Source organism: Schistocerca cancellata, chromosome 1, assembly GCF_023864275.1.
Source record: "Schistocerca cancellata isolate TAMUIC-IGC-003103 chromosome 1, iqSchCanc2.1, whole genome shotgun sequence".
NCBI lineage: Eukaryota > Metazoa > Arthropoda > Insecta > Orthoptera > Acrididae > Schistocerca > Schistocerca cancellata.
In genome coordinates, this window is record NC_064626.1 from 434,658,339 (window position 1) to 434,682,217 (window position 23,879).

Here is a 23,879-nt window from a genome sequence, read left to right on the forward strand (position 1 = left end):
ACATCCGATATACAGTGAGTAGCAACGTTCCTTTTCACAATATTGTTACATTCCATCCATTGTTACATTCCATCCTGGATTTTCCATTGTTTGATCTTCATGGAACCAAGGGATTCTTACACTCATACTGACCTCCAAATGGAATTTGTAGTTAATAAAAAAAGTGAATTTAGAATGAACTGTGAAATTTATAGCTACAATACTAGAACTATAAATAATTCCTAAACTGATTTACATCCCTGTCTAGAGTTCAGAATGATGTTTTATAATATGGGGAAAAGTTCTGTAACAGGCTGCTAGTAAGCCCCAAGCAGGAAATTGGAAACACCAAGCCATTCAAAAATAAAGTAAAAGAGAACCTTATTAGCTACTCTTCCCATAATTTATCAGAATGTGTGGATTAGAGTACATTAGGAGAAAGAGATTAGTGTTTAGCGTCCCATCAACAATGAGGTCATTAGAGATGGAGTACAAGCTCGGATTAGGGAAGTGTATAGAAGGAAAGCAGCCACACCCTTTCAAAGGAACCACCCTAGCATTCTCCGACACCAGCAGAGTTACAAATACAGTGTTAAAAAAAAGTGTTCCATATTCTGAGAGGTGGTAGTATGGACCAAAAGAAGACAAAAATGTCCAGTAAACAGATTTCTGAAATGCATACCATAAGAGCTATGAACACTTGTACTGCAAGTTCTTTGCTGCTATGAATGACTTACAAATTGCAGTAAACAAATGAGGACACATTCCCCTGTTGTGCTCCATGGCCACATTTAGAGTTCTGGGTAAATGCAGTGTATACATTAATTTTAATGGAACCAGTCTATATTTTCATAAGTTTGTGAAATGTTTTTAAAATGTATGAGAGTGATCCCATAAGTACCCGACCCAACAAAGAAAACACAAAAATTTTGGAAACAATGTATGTATTTTTAACAAAATCTCCTTTCAGTTCTATATACTTTTCCCAGCAATGTTCAATAAGTTCAATACCCTTTTTATAATTAAAACTGTCTAACTCCTCAAAATAGCCATTAACTGCTTACATCACATCCTCATTTGTTGAAAATCTTCGACAACCTGGCTAGCACTTGGAGGGGTTTTTATTACTGACAGCTTTCACACAACTTGGCACTACAACATGAGTTTATGTACTAATGTGTTCCTGTGATTCTCACTTTGGTGAGGAGACCCCAGTCTACCACTCAGTGTTGTCAATCCTCAAGAAACAAAAAACCATTGCCCACTGTGGTCACAGTGTACTTACTTTCTGAAAATGCCTTGTATCTGTGGCTTGTCCTGCACAGTCCTGAAGAAAATTATTGTAGAGCCTTCCCAGCCATTAGCCATAGTAATCAACAAATGATCATCCTTTGGTGTGGTCCTGAATTTCTGAAACTAGCACAGACAGTACCAGGATAGAAAAAAGGTGACCCATTTGAAATGTCCAGTTTTAGATCAATTTCCATAATCCCAATATTAGTTTAAGTAATAAAGTCTGTGATAAAATGCCAAATACTAAGTTACTTTGAAGACAAAAACCTCTTCCAGGACATGCAGTATGGATTTTCCAAAGGAAAGTCAACAATTATAACAACAGGTAAATTACAAAGATAAGGCAGGGATTTGAGGACAGAGAAAGTGGGGCACTGACACTCTGTGACACCAGCAAGGCATCTGACTGCATCGCACACACGATTCTGCTTAATAAACTGAAGTGTTATGGCACCTCCTCACTCTTATCTTTAAAATTGAAGGCAGTTATTATCAATCCATGGAACAATCTCACAAGAACAAAAATTGGGGCATGGCAAACACCAAGGGATCTGTCATGGGATCTCTCTCATATCGTTTTGATGTCAATGATATAGGTTGCAACAACCAAATGTTAAGTTTGCTGATGACACCACCCATTTTGCCAAAGGAAAAACTGCTGCACAAGCTCTACAAACAACAGATGTACCCTTGGAAACATCAAAGAGTGGTTTCTCAAAAATAAAATGAATGAATAAACAATGCATCATCTGATATGCAGCCTCAGCTGGATGTCAGGATAATAGGAGAGCTGTCAAACTGCTGGGCTCCATGATTAACAGCAAACTATCAATGAATGAGCACACAGTTTACACATGCTTCAAGCTCTCCAGTGTAATATACCTACTGACCAACACCTGATAACAGTGTATTATGCACTATTTCACAGCCACATTAATTATAGCTTGCTGTTAAAGGGAAGCACTCCAGGTTGCAAGGACATGTGAATGCTTAAAAATAATTAATAATAATAATAAAAGACCAAAGAATTTACATTCTGTCTGCTGCCAGGATTATTCAAAAGAAAAATTGCACAGGATTTGAAACAGCACCCATTATACTCTAATTTTTTCAACAGTGATCAAAGTTGACTGAACAAAACAATGTTGTTTTCACCTGTTATATACACTGATGAGCCATAACATTATGATCATCTGCTTAATAGCTTGTCTGTCTGTCTTTGGAACAAAATACTTTTCTGATTCTGTGTATCAGGGATCCGACAGTTTGTTGGTGGGTTTGTGGAGGTATGTGGCATTAGATGTCTACATACAGGCTATGTAATCCACATAAACAATGGGTTGCTGATTTGCATACACGGTTCATTATCTATATAAACGATATGCCCTCTAGTATAACAGGTTGATTCTGTTTGCTGATGACACTAGCTTGGTAGTAAAGGATGTTGTGTGCAACATTGGCTCAGTTTCAAATAGTGCAGTTCATGACATAATTTCATGGCTTGTAGAAAATAAACAACGGTAAATCACAGTACGACTCAGTGTTCACAATTTCTAACACACAATTCAACAAAACCCAATGTTTTAATTTCACAGAATGGGCATATGATTAGTGAAACTGAACAGTTCAAATTTCTATTCATATAGATAGTAAACTGCCGTGGAAAGGCCACATTCAGGATCTTGTTCAAAGACTTAATGCTGCCATTTTAACTGTTCGAATGGTATCTGAAGTAGGTGATCGTTCAACACGAAAATTAGTCCACTTTGCTTATTTTCATTTGCTTATGTCATATGGTTTTATATTTTGGGGTAACTCTTCCCATTCCAAATGGATATTTTTGGCTCAGAAATGTGTGATTCGGGCAATAAGTGGTGTAAGTTCACGAATCTCTTATCGACCACTGTTCATGAGTCTGGGTATTTTGACATTGGCCTCTCAATATATATATTCTTTGCTGTCATTTCTTATTAACAAATAGCACCTTATTCCCATGAATAATAGCACCTTTCCATCAGTTAATAGTCGGCAGAAATCAAACCTGCATTTAGATCGGACTTCCTTAACTCTTGTGCAGAAAGGTGTGCAATATACTGCTGCATTCATTTTCAATATACTACCACAAGAATTGAAGAAACTTAGCAGTAATCAATGCACTTTCAAATTGAAACTGGACGGTTTCCTCATGGGTCAATCCTCCCATTCTGTCGACGAGTTCCTTGAAAAATTAAGCTGATTCTTTTTGTATTATTGATTGTGTTTATTTAAACTTATGGCTTGACTCTTTCTTTTGGTTTCATAAACCATTTATTTATATCTGTTATTACTTTTACATTGTAATTTTATGTACTGACACATTCCATGACCTTGGAGATTTGCTCCACAATTTGGTCCTACGGAACTTCATGTGTAAATAAAATAAATAAATAATGTTGCCTGATAGCGACCCAGATGGGTTCCATAGAATTTACATCCAGTGAATCTGGTTGCCGAAACATCAACATGGGTTCACTACGATGCTCCTCGAATCACTGGTGCATGGTTCTCGCTGCGAGACATGGACAATTATACTTCTGAAAGATGACATTGCTGTCGGGGAAGACATCAAGCATGAAGGGATGCAGGTGGTTCACAGATGTCTGTGTGTCTTTGATTACTACCCAAGGTCCCATGGAAGCACAGGAAAATGTCTCCCATAGCATAATACTGCTCCCGCCAGCATGCATCCATGGCATGCTGCATATTTCTAATTGCTGTTCACCTCAATGATGACATTTGTGGAGATGACCATCAATCTAGTGTAGCAAAACTGTGATTCACCCGAAAGCCGATATGTTTCCATTGATCGACTGTCGAACTCTGGGTGGTCCCTTGTCCACTCCAATCATATTGATGATGATGTTGGGTCAACATGTGAACACATAGGGGTGGTCTGCTGTGGAGCTCATGTACAGCAATATATGATGAATGGGGTACTCTGACACACCTGTAAGTGCACCAGCATTATGCTCTTTTGGCAGAGATGCCACACATCACCATGTATCCTATTTTTCAGAGCAGACAAGCCTCTGAACCCCGTGATCTGTAAAGAGTCATGGTACACTGTCCTACCTCTTTCTGTAAGTGCTTACAATAGTCACACGTAAACATTCAACATGCCTTGCTGTTTTTGAGGTACTCATTCACAGGCTCTGTGTAATAATAACCTGCCCTTTGTCACAGTCACTTATCTCAATGGATTTCCCCATTTGCAGCCCATATCTTCGCTAGGGCAATCCCCCATCCATGTTTGCTCCACCTTACTTACTTTTGTTACTATGTCACATGCCCACAATGCCACCAGGTGGCATTTGAAGTTTCAGTGGGCAGGGGCCATAATGTTTTGGTTTATCAGTGTATGTCATCATTGTGAACAATTTTCTTAGTACGGTATTTGAAAAACTGTAAAAACTCAGGTGTTTGTGTGTAATTTTGATAAAGCCTATCCAGTCATGACTGTGGAATGATACAGATCTAGTAATAAAATAGTAATAACAGCAGACAGGTTACATTAGAAGTCCTGCTGTTTTGCAGTTACAGAAGAATGTGTTCCATTTGTTTACTGCATTCTGTAGGTCATTCATAACAGCCAAGAACTTGCAGCAGAAAAAATGTGTTTCACAGTAGTTATGATGAACAAGTGCTAATAACTCTTAAGGTATGCATTTTAGAACCACTGTTTACTGAACATTTTTCTTGTTTTGATCCACTCTACCACCCCTCAAAATATGCAATACTTGTCTTTAACACACTGTATACGCTGTTGAAGTACCAGATAGAAACAGCAACTCAGGAGTGTAATAAAATCATCTGCGACTTTTTTGCTCGTAGGAGCTACTTTTCTCCTATTATAAAAATCCTATAACTGGTAATGTGTGTAGTTGTCATCAGTTGTGACTGGTTGTTGATATACTTAATTCAGGTGGCCTGCACTGGATGCCTGCTAATATACCCTTGAATCATTCCACATCTCTGAAGGCTCTGCTTCTCGACTGGATTTCAGTAATAAAATGTGTGAATGAATGAATAAAATGAGAACTTATTTAGCTCCAAATTCTGTAACATTACAACAGTATTGTATAAAATGTGTTTACAAAGTTATGTATTAGCTACAAATAGCTGAAGGAGTATATCTGTATGTTTTCTATTTTACATGCAAATTTAATAGCAGGAATGCCTGTATATAACGCTACTTTTGTCTTTGTGTGATCAGTGTTTCACCAATGCATAGTTGAACTAAATTTAGAGATGAACTGTAATAAATATTTTATCATCACTACCTTGCATTGTTGCATGTTCATAACTGCCAAACACAACACCACCAAATTCACAATGAAGCATCTAGCATTTTATCAACATTCAAGCAGTGGTTAAATTTGGCGAACAGTAGTAAAGTTTCATGAATATTACTGGATTCTGGTAAGTCTAGGGCCTGCACCTCTACATCACTTACAAATAAAATGTTATGCAGTCAGCATGTGTATCATATACCGCCAAATTTACCATGTGTCATAACGGTCATTATACAATAAGCTTTTACCCTCCACTTTCCAGAAACAACTAACTGACACAGTTAAAATCATTTCTGAAGATATTCAATGATGTATAGCTTCCATTTTCTTAACTTAGTTGCTAATCTGTAATCTTATACTCAATATTTTGTTAAGTACAATGTCAGTACCAAGCGAGGTGGTGCAGTGGTTAGCACACTGGACTCGCATTCGGGAGGACAACGGTTCAATCTCGCGTCCGGCCATCCTGATTTAGGTTTTCCGTGATTTCCCTAAATCGCTCCAGGCAAATGCCGGGACGGTTCCTTTAAAAGGGCATGGCCGACTTCCTTCCCCGTCCTTCCCTAATCCAATAAGACCGATGACCTCGCTGTTTGGTCTCTTCCCCCAAACAACCCAACCCAACGTCACTCTATACATATCACAGATATCTGTGATATAGTCGACAGAATGTAGTGAAAGCATTAATTTATTTTTTGAAACATAGTGATATTACTCTTCTCCCCAGTTTCATCAAACATAAATATTAAGCACTGGTTTTTGGTAATTGGGTTATTCCCCATTTCTGATTAAAAACTGGTATTCAGTACCCTTTTTGGACATTGTAATATGGGATAAACACTACAACACAGGTTGGGCAGAATGCAGAGAACTTCAATGACTTTTTTCTCATTACAGAATAGCCATTCAATCCACTTTTTAAGGTTTTATATATATTTAAATTACTGCAGTTATCATTAGTTTCTCATCCTGACATACTATAACTAATTCAACATTATTCTGCTGACAAAATGTCATTTCTGAGGTGGCAAGATAAATCTGTGCCAAATCCATTTTTGATGATGACCTGAAGGCAGCTTGTCAAAAGACATTTATTTGACTGGTGAAACATTATTGTACTACCTACCTTGTAAACATGGCAGCAACTTATTGGGGGGGAGGGGGGGGGGGGCTCACAACCTCTCTGTGGCTATATTGTGGCCAATGCTGTAAAATGATAAAATTGTGTTTGTGTATGCACTGTACATCTGTATGTTGTATTTATTATCATAATGTGTATTCAATAGACCATTCACACAGTTTTGTATACATACTCTACTTACTCTTTCCGTATGCATTCCACTAAATCTTCCATTTTGACTATATGCAAAAAAGCTACATCTAGTCTGCCAAGCCAAATTATTGTGGTAGTGTCAAAAGTGCCATTTACAGTGCACACAACTAGACTACAAGAAAATCACTCAATCAGGTGCCTGTAAGAACCTGAAACCATGCTCCTCACATGCTTCCCTCGTGTAATGAAGGGTATGTGGCAGAATATACACAAAGTGAACACCACATTTGAGGTTATCCACAGGTTTTCATTAGAGTTAAGAACAGGTGACTTTGGAATCTGACATAGCACTAGGAAGTCTTCAATATGCCCTTCCAGCCATTTGTGTATCCTGCTGCACAGTTGGGTTACTTTTCTTGCTGAAAGATCCGATTATGCATCGAGATGGCAATTACATGCATGGATGAATATGACTGATCATAAAATCAGACAAGCATATTTTCACATGAATTGGTAGTCCTAGATAATGCCAAAAAAATATTCCCATGGACAGAACTCTACTTGTGCCATATATTGTTCTTCTAGCATTCCACAAACTTCTTTTCTTACCTATTATTTCTGATGAGGTCCATGTTTTACTTTCATATACTGCTGCATTTCAAGACACAAATTTTTAGTATTTACTACTTCAACATGTATTTTGTCTAATAAATTTTCCTTCACTTGCATCAACCAACTTCTGATTTCTTCCTTGCTTCAGTCATTTCCTCTACAACTGGATATCCCTCAATTCTGATCATAAGCAAGGCACCATTCTGCTTTTTATTATTCTTTATTACTCTCGTTTCAGCTTATTTTCATCCTTAAGCCATATTTTTCTTGTGTTTGCATCCATCATAATTAGTATATCTTCTCCGAGTCTTTAAATTTACCAAAAAATTAAAACTGTGGCCAATGTTCTTACCGCCTGATCTGTTCAGGCATGACATACATCCCATCTCCACAGCTTCTTAGCGACTGTTCTCTTCAGGTGTGATGTAAAATTCATCTTCACAGTTTCAAATTGGCAAGTACTTCTCTCCTACTGTTCTCAGTAACTCAGTCAGTAAGCGCATTTTCCACAAAACTCAGTACCAATCCAACACACAACTTTAATAAGCACCACACTGTACAGCTGAGAGTGAAACATTCATTTTCTACATATTTTATGTCTTTCTAACTTTCTCGAAAGATGAACAATATAGTTCACAAATCTTACCAGTGGTATCTGTTCCTCCAACACTTTTATCCTTAGTTTGAGTCTCGGTCCGGCACACAGTTTCAACCTGCCAAGAAGTTTCACTTTTTTCCTCCTTTCGATACTTTCATGTCCCTCATTACTTTTCAATATGCAAGTTAACCCTTTCAGACCTGGTGGTCACAATTGTGTACATAAAGTTTGTTCACTAATATTTCGCTGACAAGAAATGTCAGGTGCATCCAAACCCACTTTTCACGTTTGTGTATGTTTCTTTTAGCCATGCTCCAGCAGCTGCTGCTCTCTTGTGAGCAGTCTGTGAACCACATAGCAAAATATACTCTCTGATGCTGTCTCTCTGTGGGAAGCCATTACTCATTGACTTTATTGCTATAATAGTCATGTTGTGGGTTTTGTTTATGAATGTTTTGTGTGATTTCCTTCTTTTGGAAACATTAGATATTCTTTCAGTGGAATTTTCAGCAATTTTATTCACTTCATATTTGTGTTATGTATCAGGTAAGACTAATGTACACATTTGTGTACAACAGGTCCTTAATGGTGTAAAATAGGAAAAATAACCTAAAATGTGTGTCAGCTATATTTGCATGGCTATGGTAGTTATGTATGGAAATATTTCAATTAATTTCAGTATCAGCAGCAAGAAAGGAGAATAAATGACCTGTACATATGATTTTATTTTATACTGCTGGCTTTTGTCTTACAAATATGGATAAGGAATATCTTTCTGTGGAGAAAGATTGGGACTTGATTATGGACATAATTGAAAATGGTGGCGTTTCTGACATTAGTTTGAGAGGAGATGAGGATGACAGTGTACCAGTTATTGAAAGGCAGGCTCCACAAATAGTAAGACATGTTTGAGCAAATAAAGTGGGTGTGAATGATGTGTGTAGAGACACCATATCTGAAGATGATGATGGAGAGGTGGTGGGTGATGAAATGAACTTCTTATGCAATGAAAACAACCCAGAATTGAATAACCTGTGTGACAACATGATGGTGACACCTAAAGAATCCATAAAATGGAAACGCAAGCCTCTAAGTACCATTGCAGAAACATACAAAGCTCCAAATTTCGAAGAGTCTCTCTTGTGTTCTCCAATGCAATACTTCAAAAGATATATAAAAGATGATTTGTTCACTAGCATGGCAGCACATACTCATATTTATGCATTACAACAAGGCAAAACCTCATTCAAACAGACAACTCCTCAAGCATAAGAGATGCTATTTGGTTTGCATATATTGACTGGCACATTGAAATTTCCAGATTATAAATGTATTGGGATACAAGCATGAAGGTAAATGTATTTTGGGAAAACATGTCACGAGACAGATTTTTAGAATTATGAACAAATTTACACTTGGTGAACAATCTGGAAAAGCCACCTGAAAATAAGTATAAATTTTACAAAGTCAGGCCAATTTACTCAGCTATTCGAAAATGCTGCAGTGAACTACCTATAGAAGAGAATGTTGGTGTCAGTGAAGGAAATATTCCTTTCACTGGGAAGTTTTCTGCAAAGCAGTATGTCAAAGGGGCAAGATTTCCTTTTGTATCAAGATATCAATGCATCAGGTACTGTCCATCAAAACAGATCTAGAAAGAACTTGCCTTTTTCAGATGATAAAACAATAATGAAACAAACCAGAGGTTACTGGGAAGAAATCACTAGTGCTGATGACATTACCATGTGTAAGTGGTTAGACTATAGGCCAGTTGTATTGTGTTGAAACTTTGTTGGTAAAGGCTCAGTGGATAAAGTTGAGTGTTGGGACAAAAAACACCAAAAATATGTGACAGTAGAAAGACCTGAAATAGTGAGAAGATATAATCATGCAATGGAGGTGTGGAACTATTTGATCAATTGACAAGCTACTACAGAGTTTTCATCAGATCTCGAAAATGGGCTTTCCATATGATTTTTCATGCTGTTGACTTTGCCATCGTACAAAGTTGGTTGGCATACAGACAAGATGCAGACAACCTGTCTATCCAAAAGAAGAAGCAAATGGACCTTCTTTCCTTTCATATCAGGGTAGCGGATGGATTGATACTGTGCCAGAAGAAAGTGACTGAAAAGAAGAGGGGACGTTTGCCTGAAGAAGAACTGGCTTCAGACATGAGAGTCATACCAAGAAGAAGAGAAGAATTATGAACAGCTACAGAGATACAGTTTGATTCCATCGATCATTTGCCTTTGCATTTGCCTTTGCAATTCGCTGCAAATTTCCAAAATGTACAGGGCGTTCTAGAATTCAGTGCAGAAAATGTAAAGTACATTTATGTCTCCAAAAGGACATAAATTTTTTTTTGCAGTTTCATGCAAAACTTTAAAATCAGTGTTTTGACCATTGTTGTTTAAATAAGAACTGTAATTTGGAATTATTTTTATTGTTTCTTCTGTTTTAAAGGGAAATAAAGAGTGGCATACTTGATCCATAGTGTTAACTTCCGTAATGTATGACATGAAGCTCGGAACCTGATGAACACAATTGTGTACATTAAATATCTAGAAAACTAGAGATCAGGTGAAATTTTTTCTTAGAAAAATGTTGTCAGGAGAGTCACCTGAATGTAAAAATGATGTCAGATATTTTTTTAATAAGTAAATAAAAAATCAGGTCTGAATGGGTTAAATAACATTTTTTTGCTCTTCATATTTATTACCCTATTTTATTTTGGTAAACGTAGATCACTTTCCTCCTCCTGTTCTTTAAGCTATGTCCACCTCAAATCTTTTTTGATCTTATACCACCTTACATTGTTGAAGGCTTATCTACGTCCACAAATGTGATAATATTCTGATTTTCTTCCTAATGTCAGCAAAAAAAGGGCAACTGTTTCTCAGGTAGGTTTAACTTTTTGAAATAAAACTGGTAGGCCTATATGACCAGCACCTCTTCAATTTTTTTCCTATTCTGCATACTACCATAGGCAACAAAGCGTAAGCACGAGATGTCACACTTACTGCCCAATAGTTTTCACTTTTATCAGCTAATTAATACTGTCTTGGGCAAGGTGCCAATAATGCTTTGTGTGGATATTTGGCGATGTCTTACATGACAGTTTTTGACATTAGCTCAAAATCCTTAAACATTCAACTGGTTTGAGGAACTCGGAAGGTATGTTGTGACTTCCTGTGATCTCGAGTCGTGCTATGCTCTGTGGACACTTCACCTCATTACTGAACTGATATTTTGCCCGAAGTTTCTCTTTCACATCCATCCCACAGTGGAACAGTCCTCATACATCACACATACCTTTGATTTACTAGAGTTATCTACCTGCCCTCTCTTCTACACTTATACAATTTGGTATAAAGCAGCCTTCTGCAAAGTTTACTCAACAGTTTTTCATAATCACCACAGTAAAAATTTTGGACAAGTGTTAAAAAGACTAATACTAATAATAATAACAATAATTTATGAAGCTTAATGACTAAAATTTTAATGTCTTTTGAGTTAACAAGCGACTCCTGACCTCTCACATTAGAGTAACAACTATTTTATCTGCACAATATAATTGTAAATTTACATGATAAACTACAGAAACAATACTGAAAATGGAATATACTGTAACACACTCAGAGGACTCTGTTTTGAAGTTTTACATAACTGGAGTACACGAAGGTGAAACTGGATGCAAGGGCACCTCAGTTACTAACAAACCTAAAAATTAATAAAACTCAACTTCTTTTTACAAGTTGAGCACTATACATTAATCTGGCACCTGCAGCAGTTCTTTACACAATTTACACTTGTATTATTTTGAACCAATAGAAAGATTCACTTATCTCTGAAGAAAATAAATTAAAAATTTTGAAGTACAGTTTTGTTAGCATAGGACCAATAAGTGAGGAGAAAACTGTAACAATCACAGCTGATTCAGATGTTTGATCAAACAAAATGGTACAGTGGCAAAAAAATTTGTCATGCCTGGGGAAGAACATGACTCAAAATGCCTGCAAATCCAGACTAGCGTGCGGTTTCTTAAGTCAAAAGCATTTTTTACACAGTAAGCACTTTGTCATCATCAGTTTGGAGAGATAGTGTGGGGAGTGGGGAAAAGGAACTCAGACACTAACATACAGTGCCATGTAGAGAGAAAAACAATGAAGGGAACAAGCCTGTGCCTCCCATATGTAATAATATCAGAGACAAGCACAATACAATTAAGCTGTATATGTTTCATACAGTCAAAACTGATGTTGCTTTAGGGAGTAACACAATCACACAATGGTATACATTACTACATTAAAAATATCAGTTATCAGTGTTGTGTTTTTCTCATGACTAACACAGTCACCCTGTTTCTGAACATCTCCAGACTCCTAAAGACAGAAGGTTAGGGAGCTTAAGGGTCAACAAAAATTTGCAGACTGTACAAGGTTGCATGCAGATACCTTTCACTATACTCTGGTTAAAATTGCTTTGCGGCTGATGTTTCAGCAAGTCGAGTGGTAGTGGCCAACGACCATCCAATCACAGTTCTTTCTTGAGTTCAAAGTGCTGGCAGTGCTGCCTGTTTTGTAGGTGCGTGCAGTTCCTTGTGAAGCATGGATGGCTGTACATTGGCAATAGTACCCCCTGCCACTGAAATCACAAACCAATTTTAATATAACTTCGCCTTCAAAAAAGAACACCCATACGGTGTCTCTTTGGACAGTCATCAGACAATTCTCCCAGTATTTTGGCAGATACTTGCAGTTTCCATTTTGTAGTGTGTAAATGGAGTCAGTCCAAAAATACTGATCACAAAGTGTTTTCTGCAAAGCTCATTATCAATGGGAAGTTTTTTCCTTGTTTAAAAAAAAATTAAATGAAATTTTGTATATCCATCTGACAGAGCAATCCCAAATCAATCTAGTGTAATATCTGGATAATCAATATGTATAACAGTTAAGGGCAAATAATCCAAACAACAGTGACCAAGTTGTGCTACTAGATGAAGGCAGCAGATGGCACAACTGGTGCTGCCAAGTCAGGAAGGAAGACACTAACACCAGTAATATTAACCATTAATTTGGTAAGAAATGAAGTCACTTCAGGTGTAATCTCCTTTTATTGCTAGGCAGTACCAGTTTCACAGATCTTACAGCTGCACATAAACGAAAAAAGTTATTATGTAGAAAAATGTATAATTCCAAGCTAAGATGAAACTGTAATGAAAAATGTACTCACTAGACTCAAGTCATGATATTCAAAGCATATTATGAGAAGACCCAGCTTTCTTAGCCAGTCCCATTGAATAGCTTATCCATAAAAATGGGTATGTCCGAAACCTTTGGAGAAAGGTAAAATCAATGAAGAGGCATTATATATACTGTCACAATGGCTAAGGAAGAGGTGTAAGAGGCATTCATCATATGTCATGATGCAGAGGCAAACAATTGCTATCAGACACTGAGTAAGTTACAGTCAACTGGCTAAACCTACTGACCACAATCACAGCAATAAAGCAATAAAAATGGACTGCCATGTATGGGTTCTCATTAAAGTCTAGAATCAAACGTGCACTGTAACAAGCAGGTGTAACCCATGTCAAACACAAATAAATTGCACATGGCATCAAAATGGGTATGATGGAAATTTTGTTACCATATATGCTTTTCAAGACTCTTTACAACAGACCATAATACTCACCAATGCTAATCAAGACAGAACTGGCAGGCGTACATATAACAGAATACCATATCTTAATAAGATTTCTGACAAAGTTGGCAGACGCTTAAGACTGAAGAATACTGAGGCTGCGTACTTTATACCCATGACCGTAGGTCAAAAATATAGGCACAAAGGACACATCACTTGTGATAAACTCAAAACTATGGCTATGTACGATACCACATGTGACAACTGCTCACTGAGATACGTGTCAGATGGGCAGAAGCTTTGATGTTACATTCGAAGAGTATGTTAACTTGGCATATTCAAAATCAGCCTTAAGTTCTCACCTTGTGGAACAGGGTCATTCTTTTAAGAATCTTTCAAATAATTTACAGATTTTGCACAGGGAAAATAAAGGTAATACCTTAAACATTCTCGAAGAGGTAGATATCATATGCATGTCACCCTAGATTCACTCTGGGACATATTAACATTTGTACTTCAAGTTAATTGCAAGGGATCCACCCAGCCTTCTTATCTACCCTGCAAGAGTTTGACACATAAGTTCCATATTGTTCCCACTTCTGTGTCTGCGTGCACATTCCATCGCGCATGCCCCTGCTGCTTGCTGGTCGGTTCCTTGTGTTTCTCAGTAGTGCTTGGGCATTCTGGTTTGCACTTTTGCACAATAATGGCCACCAGTATTTTTGGTAAGTTCCTTTCTTGGAATCAGTCATTAATGTCCCTTCGATATCTGCAACATGTCAGCCTGTTTATTTGGTACAATTTTGTTTACATATTGTCATTCTTGCACTACACACAGCTTTTCCCTTTCCATCTGACTAATTTTCATGCCATGTGAAAGTGATTTGGGTTGCTAGCTAAACCTTCAGGTTATGGATTATGCTTGCTTTCATGTTCGATTATAGATTTTAATGGGAACCCATACACAGCAGTCCATTTTCATTGACATGATGCTATTACGACGATCAAAAACTTTTTAGCCACTGAAACAGTCACCTAGATAGGAAGTGACAGTAGGTGATCAGCTCTACATGGTGACGTTTGGTGTCTCTGACACCTCCTTTTTACGCATTGTGGCCTTAGGTAAAACTGTTCTTCATTATTCTCTGACACCTCCTTTTTATGCATTGTGACCTTATGTAAAATTGTTCTTCACTATTCTTTTTCTTTTTTACCCTTCTCCATAGGTTTTATGGCATTGGTCCCTACCATATTTTATCACTTTCAGGACATATACTTTTTTGTGGATAATTCATTCCATCAGAGTGACTATGAATGCTGGATCTTCCTCTAACATGCTATGTGTATCACACATGGACTCCAGTGAGTACATTTTTCATTATGGCTTCATCTTGGCTTGGGATTATACATTTTTCTAAATAATTGTTTTTCACTTATATGTATATAGATTAGCACCTGAAGAAGCACCTGCATGTGCTGAAAAACCTGTAGCGCCTAACGATAAAAGAATATTACAGCTGAAATGATTTTATTTCTCAATGACTTATTGTGGCTGTGATTATCCACACTATCAAGTTTTTTGCACTTTATTTTGGTATCAGCTGTTGTCAACTGCATTAGTGACTGATAGTAAGCCAAGTAGGTATAGCACTAACACACCCCTGTGCGGTTTGATGTTCAATGTTTTCATAGAATGCCCTTATGTTTCGGTTTCCCTATGCTCACTTGCCCTACCTCACATACAAGCTAAGTCTGTAACCAACATGTAGTTGCACTACTTAGGCACTGCTGGAAAACTCTTATGTAATGCAATTCCTGTTAACACATACTTTTAAGCCAATGTAACACTAGACTAATTTGGACCACTCTTTTGATCAGTTAAAATTATAATTTTAAAAACATTTCCTGCAGACACCAGCATCATCAGCAAATGGATATTTCTGCTGATCCCATTTGAACATTATTTATACAAGGCGTAAACTTTGCTTCCGGCAATAGGCGGCGACAACAGTAAGTAGGGGTCGAAAGAAACAGATCGCAGTCATCAGGCAGTTAGCTTGGACCTTGGTCAACATAACCTCATTCAAACATTAGTCGATTTGAGTCTGCATCATAAAGTTGTTCTTGATTGAAAAGGTCAGTTTATGAGCCTAATTCTTGTCATTTGCAGGAGGTGTTACTGTTTTGTTTCAATCTGGGGAAAACAGCGGCTGGGTCTCATCGAATGCTCTCAAGTACGTACAGTAAGGATGCAATTAATGAAAGAACATGTCATGAGTGGTTTCAACACTTCAAGAACAGCGATTTTTAACATTGTAGACCGGCATAGTGGTGGCAGAGAGAATGTTTTCGGAGAAGCAGAATTGAAGACACTGATGAGTGAAGACTCAGGTCAAACTCAAGAAGAAGTGGCACGATTGGTGGGAGTGACACAACAAGCCATTTCAAAATGTCTCAAGGCAAGTTGTGCTAGTCGTAGAGTAAAAGGAGGATATTGCGCAGGAGATTTGTCTGTGAATAAGATTTGTAAGATAGTTGCACAAGAGGTAAACCTGGGAGAGGTGGTTGTTGTATGGGTTGATGGATTTGGTGGTGGGGTTAGAGATGTTTGCTGTTCATGCCTAGGCTGTAGAGAAGGGAGCATCTGATACAGTATGGGTTGCTGATGTCCAACAATAGGTCTTGTCACGCGTGGGCTGGTTTTATATGGACTGACATTAGAATGGGAGCTTCACTGAGGTGAAGATCAATGTTGATGAAAGACCTTTGTCTTATACCAGCAATACCGAGAATTTTTCTACCTGATGGTAAGTATTGGCCAGCCTTTCTGTGACATAGCTGTATAGTTTTCTCAAGGGAATTTTCTTTTTAATAAATATTTGTGTGTGCACAAAAATTAAACAGTCCTATTACATTTCCTTGAGGAACTTCCAATGTTATTTTCCATTCTGACGAAAATTCACCATCCAGTATAACATAGTGGGATCTAATGGTAAAACATTCTTTAAACCAACTGAATATTAGTCAAAATGCTCTGTAAGAGTGCAACATTTTTGCACAGTGCCAGTTACCTTTCGGTAACATACAAAGGCAAAAGTCTACCTGTTCAATGCATCTACTATTTGCAAGATACAGATTGTGCAAAAAGGAGGCTTTGTTTTATGCAAGTGGCTTTTCGTGACATGGACTAATTTTCCATGAGAAGTTTAATGGCATTCAAGAACATTACTTTAGGAGGTGGAAATATGTTCTTGGATTCTGCAACAGGACATTATCTCATGCTGTGCCTTCATTATTTTCTTCTTTATAAATTTGGGTGCACATCTTTATTTTACCATCACACAGGCTGTTCACTGTGTAAGAAATCATTGATAAAGATGACTGTGGTGCTGTTCATTTCTAGTTAGAATGATAGTCACTGTTTTCGCTACATTTTTCAAATGGTATGTTTAAGCTGACATTGTTCTTTGTAGTCTTTTAACCTTCATATGTTTACATAGAGTGTAACTTATGGTCATTTCAGCTTCGGCCACAAATCTTTATAATTGTTGGATCTTATCTAATTGTCCCAATTTAATATTTTAAGTAGAATGTCAATGACGATTTATTAGTTCTACCAAACAAATATTTTCCTGGCTTTCACAGTGAAAGTCTTGCCCTTGCTGCACACCATTGCTATATCATCATCATCATGGTCACTAAACATTGTATCTTAGGAGATGCTCAGAAAACAAGTGCCTCTCTAAGTCTAAAAGTGCCTCTCACGAAGTCTAAAACCCTGAGGGAGAAAAAAGTACTTCATAAGTTTAACATTCATTTACTAAACAAATATCTATTTAGAGATTTCCCAAAAGAAACTTTCCAACAGAAGAGCACAATCCAGTTCTAACTTACTGAAACAGTAGCTACATACAGTATGCAAACTTTGTGTCAGATTGTTCTCCACTCTTGCTGGGATCTCAATAATCTAACATACATAAAATATCAAATTGGTTAAAGATGCTGTGGAAGACAAGAAATCAAACCTTGATGCTAAACAATATTTTAAGTGTATTTTTTTAAAGCTCTATACGAAAAGATAATAGTAACTTAGTAGTTTTATTAGTTAAGAATATTCTAGCAAGTTTCATAAGTACAAGTCTTAAATCAGAGCACAATTACCCACTACCATTATTATTTAGGTGTCACAGATTTGGTTTACATGGCTGTATTTATGGTCTCCTGCTGCTGCGATGTGGAACTGTTTCCATCTATATTTGACTGCAGTTTCATGTAGCACACAGTTTGTATTATAAATAAAACCAACAGGCAGAGAATGTTGGTATGAATCTTTCACAATGTCTGGCAGGCTTATCTATCCACGAAAGTTGTTCCAAATTTTACATTTCTCTGTTCATCTTCTTCAATTCTGATATTTATCTTACACGATACCAAGATTGTTATTCATATTCTAACCATGATTTTTAACGGAGGAAAACATAAGGCATCAAATAAGTAGTATGTAAACAGCAACTTATATTATGCACAGTTTCTGAATCGTGTAAGGAATATCTGGGTTTAAGTCCTATTAAGTGCTAATGTCGAGTAGTTACTGATGCAGCAAACGAACTATTCCAGCATTCGACTTAAAACGATTGAAACAACCGAAAATCTAAAGTAAATGGCCAAACCGGTAATTTTAACCGCAGTCCTACCGAATGCAAGTGATGTCTTACCAGTGTGTTACCTGGATCGGTGAAACGCGTTCTAATGCGCACATTCCGCTCAGTACGGAAATACATCATCATATCTTATGCATCATTAACTGAAAAGGGAATGATTAGGTTCGCAGGCACCCGATTCAAAAAGGCTAAATAAAACTAACATTCCCAAAAAAATCATTACTGCACAGTGGTACAGACGCACTTGGTCCTGGTTGATTATAGAACATGGAGGGTTTTATAATTTAAACATTTTACTTCAACTTTTTCTAAGAGCGAAAATGATAATTATCGTCAACTTCAGTGATTCACAAAATTACATAACGTTCTTCACAAACAAAACAGAACCGAATCGCACAACCCGCTCACACTAACAACCATGAAACGCGTCAGTCAATTAACTATTGGAGCGTAAGCATCAAAAAATTTAGTATTCTCCTTTAAATGTACAGGTACATCATCCTATTTCTTCACTGACATTTGTCATTACTACCTTTCAAGCAACCCGCACCAAATGCTTCTCCGCGCAACACGTAATTGTACTGTCGTAGGCAAAGTTAACTTGCACTCTGCTACTTCTGAAGGCCGCAGCTTTTTGTTCCCGTATATCCTAAACACCTCCAAGCGAGTAATTACTACAGAGATACAGGACGTTCATAGGATCAATAAACCTCTTCTCGTCGAAGTTCAGCAGAATAGCTGATAGCACAAAGATACAAGAACCACCAAATATTTCATTCACTACATTCATATTCGTATTTTGCTTCATTAGGCGTTACATGTCATCTGCCTGTATCATTGTTAATTTTCTCAAAATATCCAATCTCTCTTCTTAACTCCTATAACAATAAAGCAGTGGTTTGTGTCATATGGTACATCTATATCGATAGTCCTAAGTCGATAGAGATATCAACAGTGAGTAATATATTTTTAACTGACAGTTCGTCAGTTAAGCCGGGTAGACACATGCAACGAAAGTGTCACCACAGCTAGTGCCACACTGGATTTGTGTGTAGACCCACATTTTAGTGGTGCATCATCACAGACGCAACTTTTGCCACGCCACAAAAAGTTCAACTTGATTGTATGACATTGTTGCGCCGCTTTCCTTCGACCACTGCTCCCTGGTGGCTATATTGCGAAACACGAGCATTCGGTTGCAGTTATTGTGGAGTAAATGCTGCTGTAATGCATCCGATGTAAGTGTGTCTTCATCTTATTACTGAAAAAAGTGGAAACACTGATCGGCAGGTACCCTTTCGCAACTTCCAAAACGACAAGAACAACAACTTACTTTTCATTTTCTGTAGGTGTGTGTGTGTGGAAAATTTGAGAAGCAATGATGTATCCCAAAAATATTAAAAGACTTTTTGGATGAATAAATAAATAAACTTAATATGTAACCGAAAAACAAATCGTATAAACATCATGGTTTGTGATATCAAACAGTGTCCGTGAACTAGCGAGACGAGACGAGAGCTGTTATTTGTACTCAGGTAATTTATGTGAAAAGATTTCCGACGTGATTAAGGCTACACGACGAGGAACAGCAGACTTCGAATGCAGACTGGTAGTTGGAGCTAGACGCATGGGGCATTCCATTTATGAAATCGATGGGGAATTCAGTATTCCGAGATCCACAGTGTCAAGAGTGTGCCGAGAATACCAAATTTCGGATAATATGCCTCAGCATGGACAGCACAGTGGCCAGCGGTCTTCATTTACTGACCGAAAGCAGCCACGTTTGCTTTGAGTTGTCAGAGCTAACAGACAACAACACTGCATGAAGTAGCCACAGAACTCAACGTAGGACGTACAACGAAGATATCCGCTAGGACAGTGCGGCGAAATTTGGCGTTAATGGGCTATTACAGCAGACGACCAAGATGAATGGCGCCTACAGGCCTTCTCCTGTGCTTGTGACCATGCCAGTTGGAACCTAGACGACTGGAAAACCATGGCCTTGTCATATGAGTCGCAATTTCATTTGTTGAGAGCTAACAGCAGGGTTCAAGTGTGGCACAGACGCCACGAAGCCATGAACCCTGGTTGTCAACAAGGCGCTGTGCATGCTGGTGGTGACTCAGCTGTGTTTACATGGAATGGACTGGGTTGTCTGCTCCAACTGAACTGAGCATTGATTGGAAATGGTTATGTTCGACTGCAGTCATTCATGGACTTCATGGTCCCAAACAATGATGTCATGTCACTGGGCAACAGTTGTTCATGACTGATTTGAAGGACATTGGACAATTTGAGTGAATAATTTGACCACCCAGATTTCCTAACATGAATCCTATTGAACTTATGGGACATAATCAAAACGCCAGTTTGTGCACAGCATTCTGGGTTGGCAACACTTTCATAATTATGAACGGCTCAAAATTTCTGCTGCAGATTTCCACAGACTTGTTGAGCCCAAGCCATGTTGAGCTTTTGCACTACACCAGGCAAAATGAGGTCCAACAAATATTAGTGGGTATCCCATGACTTCCATTACCTCAGTGTGTAAATTATGGATTATTCTAAAAATCTTGGAAGAGTGGTGTGTCCACAGATGACTATTGGTTAGTTTGCTATAGCAGGCAGCATTTTTGTCTCCAGTGTCACTTGCTTTATAAATGTGTTTGTGGCTCATTATTTGTCTCTATGTGAAATCTATTTTTGGATTGGACATTTGGATTTCGTCTTCCTTGTATTTAACTCTTGTCATAGTTCTAATGCCATAACCTGCACTATAACATTGACACCCAGCACTATGATTTCAATTGACACCATACTTAAAGCTGAGCAACTACATAGAATTTTTATTTACTACGTGTTCCAACACAACATTAATAATGTGACATGTACATAGCGTGCGCACGTGTGTGTGTGAATTCGTGTGTGTGTGTGTGTGTGTGTGTGTGTGTGTGTGTGTGTGTGTGTGTGTGTGTGTGTGCGGTAGAGCGAACTGTAATGAGAATAATGTTTGTTTTGTATAATGATGATGAGACAAAGGAGAGGGTAAAACCTGGTGCCGGCATATAACCTACTCCTTGCGGGGCCTCCAAACTTAACGTCCCCATCAGATGAGTGGACCACCATCAACAATGTCATATGCCCTAACTTCATGAGACACTGCAGAAGGGCTTGGTACTTAAACCAGGATATTGGCACAAAGTCTGATGACTACAAACTTCACACCACCACCGTTCCTCTATTGCTGAGCAAATACTGGCAGTGAAAATTTTTCCATCACCAGGATTTGATCTGACTACTCTGAGTCGACTGTCACTCCACAAGCTTGTGTTATCAACCTCGGCCACAATGGTGGGTTTTGTGCCATTCTATATGAATGGTAACCTGCAATGCCGCTACAGAAAACGAGATGCTGTGGCATCACATTTGTTGCATTGTGAACCCAGCTTCAGTTCCATGCCATGGATGTGTTCACTATCTAAGGTCAGATGTATTTGTATTTACCTTTTTCTACATTAGATATTCTTAATATGGTAGCAGTCCGTGGTTGTAAACTAAAAAAGAAGAGTGTAATTGGGAAAAGCAGTAGTCGGTTTTGAACTAAAAAGATGATTGTTATTCGAAAAGTGTACTTTGTGAAATTGGGCATGACTGATATTAAGGCACCAGTGTTTGATGGAGAAGACTGAGGGAACTGGAAACAAAGAATGGATATGTATATGAAAATGGAATAATGCTATACAGTGGCTTCAAGAGAGTAAACAAGCATAGACAAGGAAGATACTCGCGATAAAAAAATGTCTGAAATGAATTACATACAAGGAGCAATCTCAAACAAGCAACAATAATTTGCGAGTGGTAAGGAAACTGCATTAGAAATAATGAAAAAGTTCGAAGACTTATACTCCAAAGAATCAACAATAGTACAAATTTTGTACAGAAGCAAGTTGGATAAACTGAGGTTAAAAAGACTATAGTGTCATGTCAACTTTCTTCAGTATTTTTAAAAAAACATTGAATGAATCGAAATTAGCAGGTGGGAAAGTGACGAAAAAGGAAAGAAAAACTACATGTTGAGAACCTTTCCAGAATCCTTGAGCTGCAATGGGGACAAGATTGATGTTTTGCAGGAAGATCAGACATTCGAATATGCTAAAAGTAAACTTCAGATGGTGATTAAAAGGACAAAGATACAATGCATTTCATACCGAAAGGAAAACCAGTACGAGCTACCAGGTGCTGTTGTGTTATGGACGTGGCAAACCAGGACATTTCTATAGGGATTGTCACCAGTTAGGAACAAGCAGAAATGTATGGACACATGGTGGCAATCATCGATGAGGTGGCCACATTAGTTGGAAACATGGGCAAAGCGATCAGCTCAGAGGGAACAACAACAACTGGTCACATGTTTGGAGTGAACATTAAGGTTCAAGAGGCAGTTATCAATCTGGATGCTGAGGATATCAACAGTATGGAACCAGCATGAGCAGTTTTGTAACAGATGTACAGCCTACAGTGCTGTGTAACAATGTGTCAGGTAACACATCAATTGGTTATTGGGTAGTGGTTGAACAGATGATGTTGTTAATGATGGAAATTATTTTTCTGAGTATAACCTTAAAAGAGCTGTGAATGTAAAAACTGCAGATAGCAGAGTTTTGCAATCTATAAAAGTAGGAAATATGTCTAGTTATTTTGCAGTTTATGATTACAAGATTCCAATAAAAATGAAAATTGTGTTTTATGTCAAAGGAATGGGCAAAAATTTGCTTATCTATGCAAAACAATAAGAAAAACAGTAAAACACAAAACTGTATGTGCAGGCAATTTCTCAAAGGTTTTTGATAAAGACAATAACTTACTTGCAATTACTTTGAAAGAAGATAGGCTGTATAATATGGCAAGTATAATTTACAAGAAAGGGATTAATGTAAATAGTGTCAATAACAAGGATAGCAAGTCAGTGAAGGAGAAATGGCAGTATAAACTTTAATGATTTGAATACATTGTGTAAACATCAGTTAGGCAAATGGATTTCCAACAAAGTTAGAATCAGAATTTATGATGCGTAAAGATTGTACTAAAACAAAATGCGCAATATATTTTTTGAAAATAATAGAAGTAAAGTAAAAGAAACACTGGAGATTTTTCATAATGATCTGAAAGTGCCTCACTCAACTCATGGTTTGCATTGGGAAAGACATTTCCTCACTTTCACCTATGTTTATATAAAACAGCTAGAGTCTACACTATCAAATTTAAAAATCAAGTTTATGATTGTTTTTTGGAATATGTTAACGAAATTGAAAATTTAACTGGTAGAGCTATTGAGACGTAACAGTGGGAAAGAATATTTAAATGCAGATGTCTATAAATTTATAAGACAGAGATAAATATTTTTAAATGTATGTCCTCCCTATGTACATGAATTAAAAGGTACAGCTAAAAGATACAACAGCTCAATTATGAATATGTCAAGATGC

General features: G+C 37.5%; 1 protein-coding gene across 6 annotated transcripts in view; it reads right to left on the reverse strand.

Moving 5' to 3' along the window:
• The window catches only part of LOC126176495 (sedoheptulokinase-like), a 177,076-nt gene extending 157,900 nt beyond the window's left edge, over positions 1 to 19,176 (reverse strand). For 2 of the 6 annotated variants that reach the window (XM_049923689.1, XM_049923653.1), the window contains exon 1: positions 18,926 to 19,176. The gene's annotated coding sequence lies outside the window, so the exon portion shown is untranslated. Of the gene's footprint in view, positions 1 to 12,543; positions 12,734 to 18,447; positions 18,904 to 18,925 lie in introns of those variants that run through there. The other 4 variants (XM_049923660.1, XM_049923681.1, XM_049923676.1 and 1 more) reach the window with 4 other exon arrangements.
• Between the last annotated feature and the right edge of the window lie 4,703 nt (positions 19,177 to 23,879).